At 42.8% G+C, this 16,256-nt stretch overlaps 1 pseudogene; it reads right to left on the minus strand.

Moving 5' to 3' along the window:
- Positions 1 to 14,888: 14,888 nt before the first annotated feature.
- LOC102250664 overlaps positions 14,889 to 16,256 on the minus strand; it is a 172,642-nt pseudogene continuing 171,274 nt past the window's right edge.

Here is a 16,256-nt window from a genome sequence, read left to right on the forward strand (position 1 = left end):
GGGTGAGGATTAAAAAGAAAAAAGAATTTTTGACCTTGGGGTGTCATAAGCTAATACTGTAAAAATGGCCATGCCGGTTGATAGGTAGGAAGGTAAAGAAGATAAAATTCACCTTTCCTTACGTTTTTCTGATCTGAAGAAGAGATACCAAATGAAGACCAAACCTCCCCAGGTGCAGTCTCTTACAAAAGTCACACTTTACAACTATTCATCTCTCCGAGGCTGTGAGCTTCATGCCGTTGGATGTGTTTAGAAAGAGGCCAGAAAACCACTTCTTCATGATTTGACAAGGATGCATCTGTGTTGTTTAGGAGGAGTGACAATATCAGTAGTTTCTGACCTGGGGATTTTATGCACATCATTGGGCCCTTCCTTCCCTCAAACCAGGGGTCACTGAACCCTAATTGGTGAGTTGCTTTAAAGGATTCTTTGAATTCTAAGTCTGTGGTTTTTTCTGTGTATATTCACTATTAACCCATTTTTGAGAGTAACCAATATTGTCAGTAAAGCATATACTTGATTTTCAAACTATTATGTTTTTGGACCTAGTGAGTAAACACAAAGAGAATTCAGAACAGATATTCCCATCAGACAAATAATATCCTAGTGCATATTCTGATAACCAGAGATTTAGGGGGAAATGCCTTATGCTTTCAGCTACTGTTCACTGTATCATAATCACCCCTTACTTTAAGACTTTGTGCTTTATTACATGTTGATGTGTCCTGGGGAGGGTCCAGGACATCACCAAGTGCTCACCCTTTTCTCCAGAGTATCTTAAATGACCTGCCTGTAAGTCTCAATGTGCAGCTGCATTCAGTTCCCATGGCAACCTACTTGATGTCAATATGTTTGAGTGTTTTCAGGGCACTTGAAAATCAAAAGATGCACCTAAAAATGCAATAAATAAAACAAATGCAAAGTGGATGCTTGAGTATTATTATTTATTTATTGCTAGGTTTATAGACTACAAGAAAAAATCAATGGGCAGCAGGCTTTAAGAGATCTGCTGAGGCCTGGGCTCAGGTTTCCAGCCTAGAATGAGAAAGTAGATTTTTGATCTCCAAGATGACTAATCGTTGAGTTAGCTGCTGCTGGAACAAGAAGAGCTCTCCTCATTTATGGCATGTTGAGCTTGTCAGACTCTTTATGATGAGCGGTGTTCTTTAAACCAAAGACAGAGGCTTGGACCCGCGGGGCTCTGTTAGCAGGGCCTCAGAGACCGACAGCAGGAGGCAAAATCTCTGTCTCTGCCATGAACTTGATAATGTGGTATTCATAATGAACTTAGTAGGCGGGCACTGGATATGGGTGGGCTGGGTACATGTGTGCCTAGAGCTGCAGCCCTGTAGATACTGAGAGAAAAGGCACATTTAGAATACACCTTTACACCGTTTTATCCAAAACATAACTTGTATACAGTGAAATGTACATATGATATATGTAGTTCAGTGATTTTTGACAAATGCCTCTACCCATGCACATAACACCTCAAGTGAGATGTGGACCATTTCCTCTGTTCCAGAAAATTCACTCATCTCCCTTTCCAGTAAACCTCCTTCCAGAGGCATAGGTTATTTTTGCTTCCTCTAGAACTTCATATAAATGAAAGTATATAGTGTGTATTCTTTTTTAAATCCTCATCCTAGGATATTTTTTCCATTGCTTTTAGAGAGGGTGGAAAGGAGGGAGGAGAAAGGAGGGAGGGAGGAGAGAGGAGGGAGGGAAGAAGGGAGGGAGGGAGAGAGAGAGAGAGAGAGAGAGAGAGAGAGAGAGAGAGAGGAACACATTGATTAATTAGTTGCCTCTGGCACAGCCAGGAATCAAACCTACAACCCAAGTATGTACCCTTGGCCAGAATCGAACCCAAAACCCTTCAACAGGCAGGCTGATGCTCTAACCACTGAACACTGGTCAGGGAATAGTATGTATTCTTTAGGAATGGTATCTTTATCAAAGGGTTTTGAGATTAAGATTAATCTGTGTTGTTCTGTGCATGAGCTATGTGTTCCACTGACTTGCTGAATAGTATTTCATTGTATGATTATGTCAAAATTTGATTATTTATTCTTCTACTGAAGAGCATTTGGGTTGTTTCCAGCTTGGGTCTGACATGAACACAGTTGCCTGAAGCATTTGTGTGGAAATGTGCTTTTGTTTCTTATTCACCCAAGTGGAACTGCCAGGCCACAGCAATCATACAGCATAAACATACCCCTTTACATTTAATGATAGAAGGCAGCACTGCCAAACAGTTTTCTAACATGACTGGACTATTGGAGACTGTCAATAGCAATATTTGAGAGTTCCGAACACATCACATCTTCATCAATATCAGGTGTGTTTCTTTTTAAATTTAGCCACAATAATAGGTATCTAGTGATGTCTTTGATATTCATTTGTAGTTTTCTGATGATCAATGTTGTTGAGCACTTTTTGGTATACTTATTGGTCATTTGTATAGTTTCCTGGGTGAATTGTCTGTTCAAGTGTTTTATCAATTTTTATTGATTTGTTTGCCCTTTGTGAGAAAATAGAATGGTAGGAGTTCTTTCTAACAGATTGTGCACACACAGTTCTTTTTCCCAGGTCTGTGTTGTGAATATTTTCTTCCAGTCTTGTTTTTGTCTATTCAGTTTCATGACAGTGTCTTTTGATGATGTTTTGGTTCAATTTACTGATTTTTGAATTTTGTGGTTGACAGTTGCTGTGTCCTATTTAAGAAATCTTTGCCTGCTCCACGCCTGTGAAAACATCCTTTACGTTGTCTTCCAGAACAGCACTTTCCATAAAGTTTCTATTTGCCCCTTCCAATGTTATAGCCTTGAGCTATGTTGGTTACTAAGCATTTGAAGTATGGCTAGAGGTGACTGAGAAATCAAAATTTAAATTGAATTTAATTTTAATTAATGTAATGTTGCATGGCTATTGTATTGGACAACAGTTTTAAAATATTTATAGCTTTAACTTTATGTCTCTATCTACAATCCATCTCAAATTATTATATCATTAACTTTATTGAGATAGTTGTAGAAACTTATGTTTCTCTTTATTCATTTACCCAATTGTGGTAGTGCATAAAATTGCATAATCAAAAACAACTGACTGTTTATGTATTAGTCTTTTTTCTGGACCTCTATTCTGTTCCATTGATTTATTTGTTTATCTTTATATTCAAATACAGCATTGTTTTGATTACTGTAAGTTTATATCTATGTCTTAGGATTGAGTAGTGTAAGTCTATCAAATCATCTTTAAGGTTGTTTTGGCAGTTCTAATCCTTTGCAGTTTTATATAAATTTTAGAATTAATTACTCAATTTCTACAAAAAACAGTCCTTCTGGAATTTTGACTGGGGGAGTCTGCAGTCTGTATCCATAGATGCTCTTTAAAAGACATTCTAAAGAAGCCTTTTTATAGTCTCCATTTCAACTGCTGAATTCACCATTTTGTAATCATTGAGCTATTCAGTAAACTTCTCTAGGCCACAGGCAGGGCTAGAGAATTTTACTTAATATCTCAACGAATTCTCAACTTGCATTTTCATCATATTTTTACTTGCCCACTTATGAAGACATAATTTGTGATAAATGATCAATTTCCTCAGAAGTATAATTTCAAGGGAGGTTTTGTATATAAAGTCAGTTTTTCTTCCTCTTGAGATGCCTATAATTTTATTCCACATCCCTCTCTCATTCCAAATAGCAGCATCATTTCATCTCCTATTATTCAGAGACAATTTGGGCTATAACTCATGTTTTTTAAGTTTCCCTTCCTGATACCTACATGCAATCATGTATAATTACCTTTCCTTTCACAACCTTCTGAGTCGAGGAAGAGACTGTCCATCTTGCCTCATTCCCACTCATCTCTACAGCACACACACACACACACACACACACACACACACAAATTAGATTTCAGCAACATTCAAAACTTTTTATTTTCAAATGTTAAGAAAAGACAGGTAAACCACAGAATGGGAAAAACTATTTGCAAATATATCCAGCAAAGACATATCTAGAATATGCAAAAAACACTTAACTACTCATTAATAAGAGGACACACATCCCAATAAACTAAAGGATTTGGTAAATAAACAAAAACTTTACTATAGAATATATGTATATATAATATGTATGATAATATGGTATACATAACATATGTTGCATATATAAATCCTGTGATATATATATATGTAAATTCTATGATATAGATATAAAACACTTAAAATGCCCAACATCTTTATTAATCAGGGAAATGCAAATTAAAACCAGAAGGAGATACCAATACACATTGATTAAAATACCTAAAATTAAAAAGATTGACAATACCAAGTGTTGGTGGTGATGTAAAATAATGCAACCACTTTGAAAAACAGGTTGGTAGTTTCTTAAAAAGTGAAGCATGCCCAGGAGAAATTTACATGCCCATTACAGACTTGTATGCGACTTTTCATAGCAGCTTTATTTGTAATAGAAAATGGAAACAACCTTAGTGTCCATTGCTATGTGAATGGGTAAACATACTGTGGTATATCCAGACATTTTCCCACTAATGTGATTTCATGACCTACAATTTAAAATACAGAGACTATGTGACTTGATCAAACCAAATCCAAATGTTCAAGCTTGGGACATTTCCCCTGCAGCCTGGAAAACTCTTACATTACATTGCCGATACTGCTTCGGGCATCTCCCTTTGGCAACATCCCTGCTCCTTGATCCCATAACAAAGTCGATTATTGCCTACTTTGGGCCATTATATTAGAGCCCATGTATTAAATTGAGTGACTGGTAATCTTCTAACAAAGACTACATCTTAATTATCCTTGCTGTCATTTCTCCAGCTATAAGGATGAATATATGTGTGAACACTTGTAGGAAAGAAAGAATAGATGTTCTATAGGTGGGAGGGTGGCTGTGTGTAACTGACCTTCTCCTGCGGGCTGCTTAGCTGAACGGCTGGCTTACATTTCACAGAAATGTCATGGATTTGATTTCTAGTGGTTGGCAAACTGCGGTTCGGAAAACTGTGGCTCGCGAGCCACATGCGGCTCTTTGGCCCCTTGAGTGTGGCTCTTCCACAAAATACCGACTTCTGCGCATGGGCCACGAAGTTTCAATTGCACTGTATGTGTTTCAATCGCACTGTACGTGTGCGCCTGCATGTGGTATTTTGTGGAAGAGCCACACTCAAGGGGCCAAAGAGCCGCATGTGGCTCGCGAGCTGCAGTTTGCCGATCACTGGCTAGAATATAAGAGATTGCTTCCTTGCCACAGGACAAAATGCTAAGGGGGTGAGAGTAATGAAGAATTCTGAAACATTAGAGGAGACTTGCAGAAAGTCCAAGGTGATAAGTGTCATCTACAAGCAGCTTCTTCCTGCAGCCTGCCCCATGGGCTATACCCCCTCAACATGGTCCGTGGGATTAAGAGCTCCGGTTCTTTTCCCTTGGCACAGGGGGTAACTTTATAATTTGATTTCTAGCCTATTGGGACACAGAGTGTTTTGAGAATCTGATGAAAACTAGGGAGTTCCTTCATAGCCAAAGATTTACCTAAGTACACCCACAATTTTATGTGTAGCATCGGGGACTTGCTCTTCTACAGGCCATCATGATAAGAATACTGAGCCAAATATTAACAGGGTGATATCTCATCAGGATAATCAAGAAAATTTAGGAGCAAGGTGTATTAGGTTCTAGTGGCTGATATAATAAATTACCACACGCATGGTGGCTTAAAATGATAAATTTATTCTCATATCTCTAGAAGCCATATGTCCAAGTCAATACCACTGGACTAAAATCAAGGTGTTGGCGGGGTCAGATGGCCTCTGGAGGTTCAGGGGAGAATCTGCTCCTGGCCTTTTCCATCTTTGGTGGCTGCTAGCATTCCTTGGCTTGTGGCTGCATCGCTTTAAGTCTCTGCCTCCCTGGTCACATGAATCCTCTCCTCCTGTCTGTCATAAGGACACTTGTGATTGCATTTAGGGCCGTCTGGGTAATTCAGGAGAATCATCCATCTCAAGAACCTTAATTTCATCACATCTTCAGACACTTTTTCCTTATAAAATAACCTTTACAGGCTCCAGGGACACCTCTGGCCCTTGTTCAGCCTACTGTACGAAGGAACTATTTACAAGATAAGCAAGCTTCATAGGAGAGCCACAGCAGGCAGTGTAGGCTCCACTGGTCAGGAGAAGAGACTGCCTCCGCCTTCAGGCCCGAAGGGACAAGTGGAGGTGTGGTTACTGGGACCAGAGAGGAGAGAGTCGTGGAGAGAAGGCTTCTTGAGAGGAAGGAAGTGCCCCCCCTTTTAAAGGAACACCATTAGTTCAAGGTGACTTTGGAAGGGAGGAGCCAGGGAAATATATACCCTGACCCCATATCTTCAGCCTTTCCAACCGGATGTTCCATTGTCTGAAGCCAACTGGAAGCTGGTAGGCACAGGGGCCCATTGCTGGAGTCCATATGGGTTAACTGTCATGGAAGACAGCAGGGAAGAGAAGGGTGGAGAGGGATCTGCAAGGGCAGACGGAAGACACTGAACACTGAGTCATTGTCACGGAAGCATTACCCACAGGAAATTTTCAGACAATTTCTTTTCTTGCAGAACTGTCAGCTTTGAGCATCTTAGCAGTTGAAGGGCCATTTCTCTGTAGGTAGCCCCTCAATGTACCTGTCACTGCTGCTAAGACAGCCTGGAGTTATGTGAGAGCGGGGTATTTGCCTGTCTTTTCTACTGATCTAGCTCCAGATCTAGCACAACTCCTGGCATGTAGTATATTGTCTGTAAATACTGCCTGAAAAAATGGGCATGAAACAGTCCGCAGATACCCCATGGTCGCCCTCCACATCGCTTCATACCCCTATCAGGTATCGGTTTCTCCTGCCTCCTTGGCCCAACACAGCTGCGGTTGCTCCACAAGACTTTGCTGCTCTACTCTCCAAGGAGATAGTGCTTTGGTGATGGCACAGCCCTTCTACACTCTCATTCCTATCGCAGGCGTGGTTCTTTGAACCCCGTTATGTGGAACTGCCTAGTTCAGGCAGATTCAGGTTCTTTTAGAATGTTTGCACAACTAGAATCCATTCCACTAAGTGCAGATGTTGAAGGCAGCAGGAAAAAGGCCGCTTCATTTACAGAGGTCTGCATGACTGTCTTGACCCTGACATTTTTGTAAGGAAGGAATATGCGAATTGGATTTGTATTAGTTTCTGAACAGAAGCCTGGGAGGAGGGAGGTTCCCATGGTGCCGGCATGGAAAGGGACCTGGGAGAGGAGCTGCCTCTGCAGGGACAGTGGTGCAGGAGCTCAGGTGGCAGAGCGAGCAGGCACCCGTGTCCTGTCAGTCAGGATGCGGCTCCTGATGGCAGCAGGGGTGGGGGTACGAGAGGAAGGTTGGGTGCCACAGCGTCTCTGCGATGCTGCCGCTCCTCTTCAGGTACCTGGAGGATCTGAGCTCAGCGCCTCCATCACCCACTTTGGTTTCTGAGGGGCCACAGACTCTCAGAGTTGGAAGTTGGGGATCCTCACTGCCTTCACCATCAAGATACAGAATGTCAGAATAGCCATCCTCTCTCTACTCCCTGGCCTCCTGTGCCTTTATCCTGCCTCCCAGCTGTGCTACATTCTCCAACTAAGGCCAGTGTTCCCTGTCACTCAGCACTGCGTACCTGTGCTACTTCCCCCTCAGCCTCAACTGTGGTGTCTGTCATTTAGTTGGGATGATGATTTGATATCCAGGATATTTGACAGTCCCATCTTTTTCTCGATCTAAATTAACCAAAAAGCTTCCATCATTCTACATGACCAAGCAGCGTATCGCAGCAGACACACATGCCCATTGAGTTTCACGCAACACTGAAACATACCCTGTCCTTGAACACAATCCACATCTCTGTGGCTTATCACTTGTCTTAATTTTTAATATAATCTATGACCCAGCACCATACCTGTCCGTTCTCCTGACCCTCACCCACATCCTAGCCTCAACCTGTTCCTGAGTGAGTAAATGAATTGAGGCAGAAATGAGTGAATTGATGGCTGAGCCTAAAATTGTACCCGGAATTTGACCATCGCCAGAGGGGCTCCTTAGCTGGGCTCATAGATGTAGATGTTGGCCACAAGTCTTGGGAGGACAAAGGGATGAACTTCACATTATGTGCAATAATTTCTAGGTTTAAAGGAAAGTTTCCTTCCAAACAGGACAAAGTTCAGGAAGGGTCAGGGCAGAAATGCATTCCTTAAATAGCAATCTTAGACAAATCCAAATGAAATGCCACTCGGAGGTTAACACCTCCTCCTGCCCGTCTCACCCATCCGAGCTCACACTCAAGGAACGACTCCTTTATCTCCCTGGGGCAGTTGCTCACTCATAGGAGTTTTCGATTCCTATGTTTTCTTGCAGTTATAATATTCCTCTTTTCTTGGGCCTCAGGAGCAGAGTTTTACGCTTCAGTTGGTCCCGGAGGGGGCACCGCATCATTGCTGGTCTCGGCAGCTCATGTCTGTTTTCATCCTCTCATGCCCTGGCAGCCCTTCTGGTTAGGATGCATCTGATTTTGTTCGTATGCGTTCCACATGCTGTGTGTTGTTTGGTGCATGTGTTTGTGATGTATGGGAATAGTATTTAGGGAGAGGCACGTGCTCTGGTAAATCGTCGAGACGTGGGGTTTAACCTGGGACAGTCGGACGCTGAGTCCAAGCTTTAGCCACTTCGCTCTGCTGACTACTCAGGGTTCACACTGTGCGACACCTTTTACACAGTTAAAGCAGTTATATGTAATTCACAGTTCACATACATGTTTCAAGATGTATGAAACATGGAAGTATGGATACCAAATTTATGATAGTGCTTATCTAGGAAGGGAGAGCAACACTTAGGATCATGGAATGACTGGGGCTTTGAATTTCTGTAAAGAGAAAACTTTAACCCATGTTACAAAACAATTGACAATTGTAAAATTTTTTATTAAATTAGTTGTGGTTTGAAAATTTCTTAAAATAAAAAAAAATACAATTGGCTGTAAGTAGGTTACAGCACAAATGGTAGAGTATGATCTTGATTTTGTAAAATAAATGTATATAAAGTACAAAGATTACACAGTGGTCTGTCAGTAGTGGGTTATTTTGGAATGGTGGGATTAAAGATAGGTATTTCTTGTTATGCTTTGAATAACAACAATTACAAAATTAAAGAACATTATAGAAAACTAGAGGCCCAGTGCATGAAATTCGTGTACGGGTAGGGTCTCTAGCAGCTGCCAGCAGCCAGCACCGCGTCGCTGACACCCACCATGTTCCACGCCCTCTGGTGGTCAGCACATGTCTAATTCCTGGTCAGTCAAACTCCTGCCCGTAGGGACAATTTGCATATTGGCCTTTTATTATATAGGATAGTGATGAAGTTATCTTCCCACAAAACACGTTGCTGGTAAGCCCAGGGAGTCTGACTTAAGAGTGTGTCATCTGAAATGCTGTCCTCCACCATCTCCTTAGTGAAATCATCTTCATTCCCTCCACCTTCCCCTTCTCCCTGGGTCAGACTTGAATAACGTCTCTCCTGGAGAATAGCAATGACCATGTAAGTAGTTTCCCCATTTCTGTCTCATCATCTCCAATCTACTCTGCACACGGCTGCTAAATTGCCTTTCTGAAGAGCCTGCCTCTTCCTGTCACTCTACTTCCAATAACCTTCAAGAAAAAGTTCAAATTCATCAGGAAGCGCACCAGCACCTTCTTGGTCTTCCTTGTATTAATCTATTGCCTTCTATCGCTCTCTCCAGACCAAGCACTTCTCCCGTAATGTCCTGGTTCCATCCCTGGCCCTTCAGCCTGGCTAACTCCTGCCAACTTTTGCAGATTTGTTCTTTTATTGAAAGCATTTACCAAGCTATCCCCAGGCATCCTTTGCTAAGAGAGTGGCAGCTCTCCTGGTTTCCAACAGCCCATATCCGCTCCCATGCTTAGCCCTCTGACATTAGTCATTGATCTCCTGCCTATCTCTCTGACCAGACTTTAGGTAACGACGGGCAGGAATCTGTCCTAGCACTTGAGTGCCTGTTCTTAGGCAGTGCTTAGCATTTTTGGAATGAATAAATATATGCTGCCTCTTGCTAACTTCTTAGACTGGATGTAGAAGGGGTTGGGTCCTGAGCGCTTGGTCCAGAACACTTGGGTGGTCTTGCTGGGGAGACCTTCCAGCCACAGATGGCTCAGTGTCTGGCCAAAGGCTTTGCTCAGCTCCTTCCAGCTTCTGCAGCACATACACGGGAGGTGACCTACATTCAGAATCACTTTATAATTCAGGAATTAAGCTTGAAAGTGTAACAGGTGGAGCTTGCTGCAGTGTGGGAAAACATTTTCAGAAATCCAAGATAATGAGAATGAAGGATTGAAGAAGCAAGAACTGCTGACAACAACAGCCCAGAAAGTAGGACAGTTTAGACAAAGTTTCTTGGAGGAAAAGGGCCTCAGTGGCTCTGGAACTTTCCCACACAGCGCCTTATCTGCAAATGATGCTTGTGAATCTTTTTTACCACCATGAGAATAGTCCCTGGTGACCACCGAACCTCCATTAGCTTCCACAGACATGGAGCTCAAAGGTGAGGAGGCAAGGGTCCCTGCAAACATTCATGAGCTGGACACATCTAAAATTTCACGCTCAAGTTCATTCTCCCATTCACTTAGGCTTTCTTCCTTCAAGAAACATTTTTAAACCCTTGTTCTTTGCCAAATCTGGGGATTTAGATATAATCAAGTATCTGTTTTTAATTTAATTTATTGGGGTGACATTGGTTAACAAAATTATATAGATTTCAGGTGTAAACTCCACAGCACATCATCTGAACACTGTATTGTGTGTTCACCACCCCAAGTCAAGTCTCTATCACCACTTATTCCCCCATATCCTCCTCTACCTCCCCCAGCGGTCACCACACAGTTATTTGTGTCCATGAGTCTTTTCTCTTTTTCCTTTTCCTGGAGGCTCAATGCCTCCAGCCCCAGCCCTCCCTCCGATAGCTGTCAGCCTGATCTCTACCTATCAGTCTGTCTCTATTTTGCTTATTAGTTTGTTTTGTTCATTAGATTCCACATATGAGTGAAATCACATGGTACTTGTCTTTCTCTGACTGGCTTATTTCACTTAGAATAATGCACTCCAGGTCATCCATGCTGTTGCAAAGGGTAAGATTTCCTTCTCTTTTACTTTTATTTTTTGTGGCTGAGTAGTATTCCATTGTGTAACTGTACCACAGCATTTTATCCCCTCATCTATTGATGGGTACTTGGGCTGCCTCCAGATCTTAGCTATTGTAAATAATGCTGCAATGAACATAGGGGTGCATATATTCTTTTGAATTAGTGTTTCATGTTTCTTCAGATATATACCCAGAAGTGGATTTGCTGGGTCATAAGGGGGTTCCATTTATAATTTTTTTGAGGAAACTCTATACTGTTTTCCACAGTGGCTGCACACATCTGAATTCCCCCCCAACAGAGCGCAAGGGTTCCCTTTTCTCCACATCCTTGCCAGCACTTGTTTGTTGATTTATTGATGATAGCCATTCTTATAGGCATGAGGTGATATCTCATTGTGGTTTTAATTTGGATGTCTCTGATGATTAGTGACAGTGAGTATCTTTCCATATGTCTATTGGCCATCTGTATGCTCTCTTTGGAGAAGTATCTATTCAGTCCTTTGCTCATTTTTTAATTGGATTGTGTTTTTTTTCTTGGTGCTGAGTTGTATAAGTTCTTTATAAATTTTGGAAATTAAGACCTTATCAGATGTATCACTAGCAAATATGATCTTTCATTCGGTGGGCTGTTTTTCATTTTGTTGGTGGTTTCCCATTGTGTTTTAACAGCCCTTCCCATTGACAATACTTATTTGGGGAGAGTGTATAGTGATCAGTAAAGTCACTCAGGTGAGGACTTTGGGTGGTAGTGGTGTGACCAGGTGAGTCAATCTAGGGTAGGTAGAGTCTCAGAGCCAGAGAGAGGTGACGGGGCGTGGCAGACTGTAATGAAGGATCCGAAGCTGACTGTGGAGGAGTTGGGGTGGAAGGTAGGCAACATGGGGACTGGTCATGGCAATGGGCCTCAGTCTGACCAGAACTCTGTAAGTCAGAGATCATGGGATAAGTCTAATCCTGGGGCTGAAGCCTAATGCTGTGTGGACACCAGGCAGGAGCCGACTCAGGTAAACAGGCGTCTGGAAGGGCCCTGATGCAATGGCTCAGCAGTTTTCCAAAAGAAACAGCCCAGTTAGCACAAGTGATTGTCATGTTATAGTTGCTCGGTACACCATATTACTTGGTGGTTAAAAGCATAATAAGCAATTTGTAGGTATCCAATGTGAACTAGTTATCTTATTAACACTTAATTCAAAGCATAGAAAAAAGCCTTTCTTAAAACCAAAGGTGAAATAGAAGCAAATACTTTATTTATGACTAACGAAGCCCAATGCAGTTATGCTAACAAATGCAGTATATTTATTCTCTACTGACTCCTGTGTTCCTGTTCATTTAAAAATTATACATCAAATTCAGAGGTTATTGTTATCAATTTACATACCACCTGTTTTTATTTCCAGTAACATTTTCTTTCAACCTCTTCTTATATCTTCAGTTTATACATTGAAATATAAGTGTTTTTACCTTTCAGAAACTTGAAATGAACATAATTTAGAATCCTAATTTTCCACCCCCAGTTCTTTTTTGGGGAATATTATCCAGACTCAAAAGCATTCCTGGTGCAGCATCGCATTTATGGAACTAGGATCCTGCTGTTTCATTTGGCTGTTTTTGTTCGAAGGGTTTTTGTTTAGTGTTCCATCGTCCAATGGCAAAGCCCCTTCCCAGTCATGACCCCTGCCGTGGACCACCCTTTACAGCGGTGGGTGGTACAGCACCCGGGCCAAGTCTCCGACTTCCATGCTTAACCGAAAGCCCTCAGACATCTTTCCCCCTAAGATTTGAAGAGCTCTCTGTAACAAAACTGTCTTTGCTGCAATAGCTGTGAATATAAAGAAAAGGAAATGCAAAGGCATGAGAATAGGAGATCGTCTCAATTAATGTTCCAGCATTGCCACTCACCAGCGCCACTGCTAACACCTGTGAGCTCCAGCAAGACACCGAAACCCTTTGCTGCTCAACAAGTCACTTCCTGGCACTTCATAAAAGCACCTGTGTCTACAACAGATTAGAATCAAAAAAGAAAAACAAACTGGACCTACGTCATCACTTGAGAAGCACAATACCACCTACTCCAGCAAGTTTCCTTGAGCAACCTCTCAGTCTTCAGTCTACCCAATGGCTCCAGGCCTGAAACACCAGTGGCCACAACTGCATTACAGCTGAGAAAACGACTTCTGCCCAGACCAGTGGTGCCTCCTGATGCAGAAACACCTCCAGATCCTCAGTTCTCTCAAGAAGGAAGGGAGCTGGTCAGTGGAAGAAATCGTGCAGGGACACTTTCTGTTCATACCCCTTCACCTCGGTCACTGGTATCTACTTCCTGATCAATCTCATCCTGAAAGCAAACAGCCAGGAAACTGAGCAAGGTCAATCAAATGAAGTGGAGTAGCAAACACGCTCTCACTGCACCATGGATGTGCCCCTAGAATACATCTTCACCATCCAAGACTGCCATTATCTTCCTCAAAAGCCCGGGGCCTGGGTGGTAGAGAAGGAAGGCTGCATCGGATCTGTACACACAAGCCAGATGCAATCATTTAAATATGCTTTTAGACACACTATGCAACCGCTCAGATCTCATGTCTCCTTCCCTCCTAGAGGAGGGTTGTGGCTCCTGTGACTTCATAGAGAGAGTGAAGTCCATTGTGTGTCCTTGTGTGGTCCTCTGATTCCCTTGGTCTCGTGGCAATGTTTTGTTCCCTTTGTGGATGCTCATCCTGAAGGGATAAAGCTAGCAGCTCAGATAATCTCCTGGTCCACATTTTCTTGTCTTAGTGAGGACCTGAAAGTTGAATCCTCACTCGGGGGTTTCAGGAAGTCCTCAGAGTGAGAGGAAAAGTGTTCCCAATATGATGCCAATAACAAGTATGCAGACATAGGTTAGGAAGCAAAACCATTGGAGTTCTGGATAGTTCCTTCCTGAAGTGGGCTGGAGTCCATGCTGTGCCTCTCTTCCAAACTTGGCCTCCAATGACATCTTAGTGGTAGCTGGAAATCAGCCATGGTGGAAGAATTTACACCACATGCATTGGAAAATTCTACCAGTCAGGGTCGTTTTTCCCAGAGCTAGTTTACCAACACAGGACTGTTTCTAGACCTTGTATTCAGGCATACCCAACCAGCAGTCCAAGAATAAGAGCCCAGACTTTTTGAAAGTGAAACAAAGAAAAGACCAATCAAAGCTTTGCAAAATGTCCTTGAAAATAAATCCAAATCAAATCTTGGTAAAAATGATTTAATAGTTTCTCCATTGGTTCCTCTTGAAACACATGCATGTCTTGTGTTTTCATTCTCTTTCACTATCAGTCTTCTACCCTCAAGAGCACCTCTGGCAGACATCTCTGGAAACAGCCACCATTGTTTGGCCTTTTAAGTATCTCTGGAAGCTCCATTGCACTGTTCTGAGAATATATTGTACAAAGAAAATGCTTTTTATTTATTCTATGTGGTTAAAAATAGTCCCTTGACTCCGAATTTACACTTTGGAATACAAAATTTGAAAATACATAAATATGTTCTTGCTAAATAATGAAAACATCTCATTCCTGACATCTATGTAATTAATGGACATGAATGAACTAACATTCATTATTCTTCAAAACTTGTTTATTTCCTATGCTTGTTCATGTCTTTTCATGATTTTGTGCATTATGATTTTTCTTTCATGTATTTTTTTTTCCACGGCCACACACGCCCCAAAGGGTGAATTTTATTTACGTCCCTTCCTGTGAAGTAGACTTCATATAGGGACTGAACATGGAAGCTGCTTTTCCCACAAAATAACTTGACAAATGACCACATTGTTAGCTCATTCACGATACAGTGACACCAAATCGTTTTTAGAAAATTAAATGGCGATTGAAAGTTAATTATTAGCCCTTACAAATCCGTACATTCATGAGAAATCTTATTACGAGCAAATGCACAAAACACCAGTGAAAGTGAAACTCGAGTGACACGCTGAGAAAATTAAACGTCTTTCACCAGGTTCACTTTACATGCACATGGCGCGTGGTTGGCCCAACGTGGCCCCTCAGACACATTAGCCCCAGAAGCTTTACTGGTCCTATCGGATTTTTCCCTCAAAGAACAGTCATGAAACAGGAAATAAATAACAGTCTGGAGTCTGGCCGGCCCAGTCTCAGTACAAGGGCTTCCCCACCCCTGTCGCTCGGCAGCAGCTCACTTAGCCACGCGGGAGGAGTTTATCTTCCTGATGTCGACGTGGCTCAGAATCAAGGTCCCATTTTTGAATTTTCCAACCTGGCCAATCTGTCCACTTGACAAAATACTGGGAGCTGCTTTCTTCTTGGATTTCCTGTCCTCCTGCCCTTTCCTCTTCTTTTTCTTGAAAATGTCTGTGTCCTGGGCCATTCTCTTTTCCTCTTCCTTGGCTGCCTTTTTCTCTTTGATCTGCTCCTGCAAAACCTTGTCATTCACGTAACTCTTTTTGGGAGGCCATGAGCCCAGCATGATCGCCCGCTCCCGTCCAGGACTCTCTCCTTCCTTTTCCCGTAGCCTGTGATCCCAAACCCGTGCACCGCCAGCAGAGCCTCTTCTAAGTGAAATTCTTGTATATTCACATCTTTCTCAAGGATACTAGTTTTGGTCTTGGCGTTCTCATCTTGATCCGACTTCTGTTTCCTTTTCTTACTTCTGCTGTGGAATTCCACCACTTCCACCGGCTCCCTCCTGTCCAGGGGAGAGCGCGAAGCTGCCGCCGGAGGGGCTTGTGGCCCAGCGGGGGCCTCCGGGGGGTCACGGAGGGGGCGCTGCAGCTCTTCCCGGAGCTCCGAGAAGCTCGAAGCCCTCTTCCTCGGGCCTCTTACAGGAGCACCAGGTAGGGGAGCGGGCTCGGCTCCCAGGCCACGGGGGTCCCCGCATCTCTCTTCTTGTTTTCCTTTTTCTTTCGGATCCTTTTCTGTTCCGCTTCATCTTCTGTCTCTCTAAAGTCTTAGAGGTTCTGGAGCACCGAGTCCAGCAGCTGGCGGGAGGGAGGCAGGGAGGCGGGGAGGTGGGGAGGCGGGGAGGGCCCACCCCACCTGCT

The sequence above is a fragment of the Myotis brandtii genome, unplaced genomic scaffold (assembly GCF_000412655.1).
Source record: "Myotis brandtii unplaced genomic scaffold, ASM41265v1 scaffold55, whole genome shotgun sequence".
Classification (NCBI taxonomy): Eukaryota; Metazoa; Chordata; class Mammalia; order Chiroptera; family Vespertilionidae; genus Myotis; species Myotis brandtii.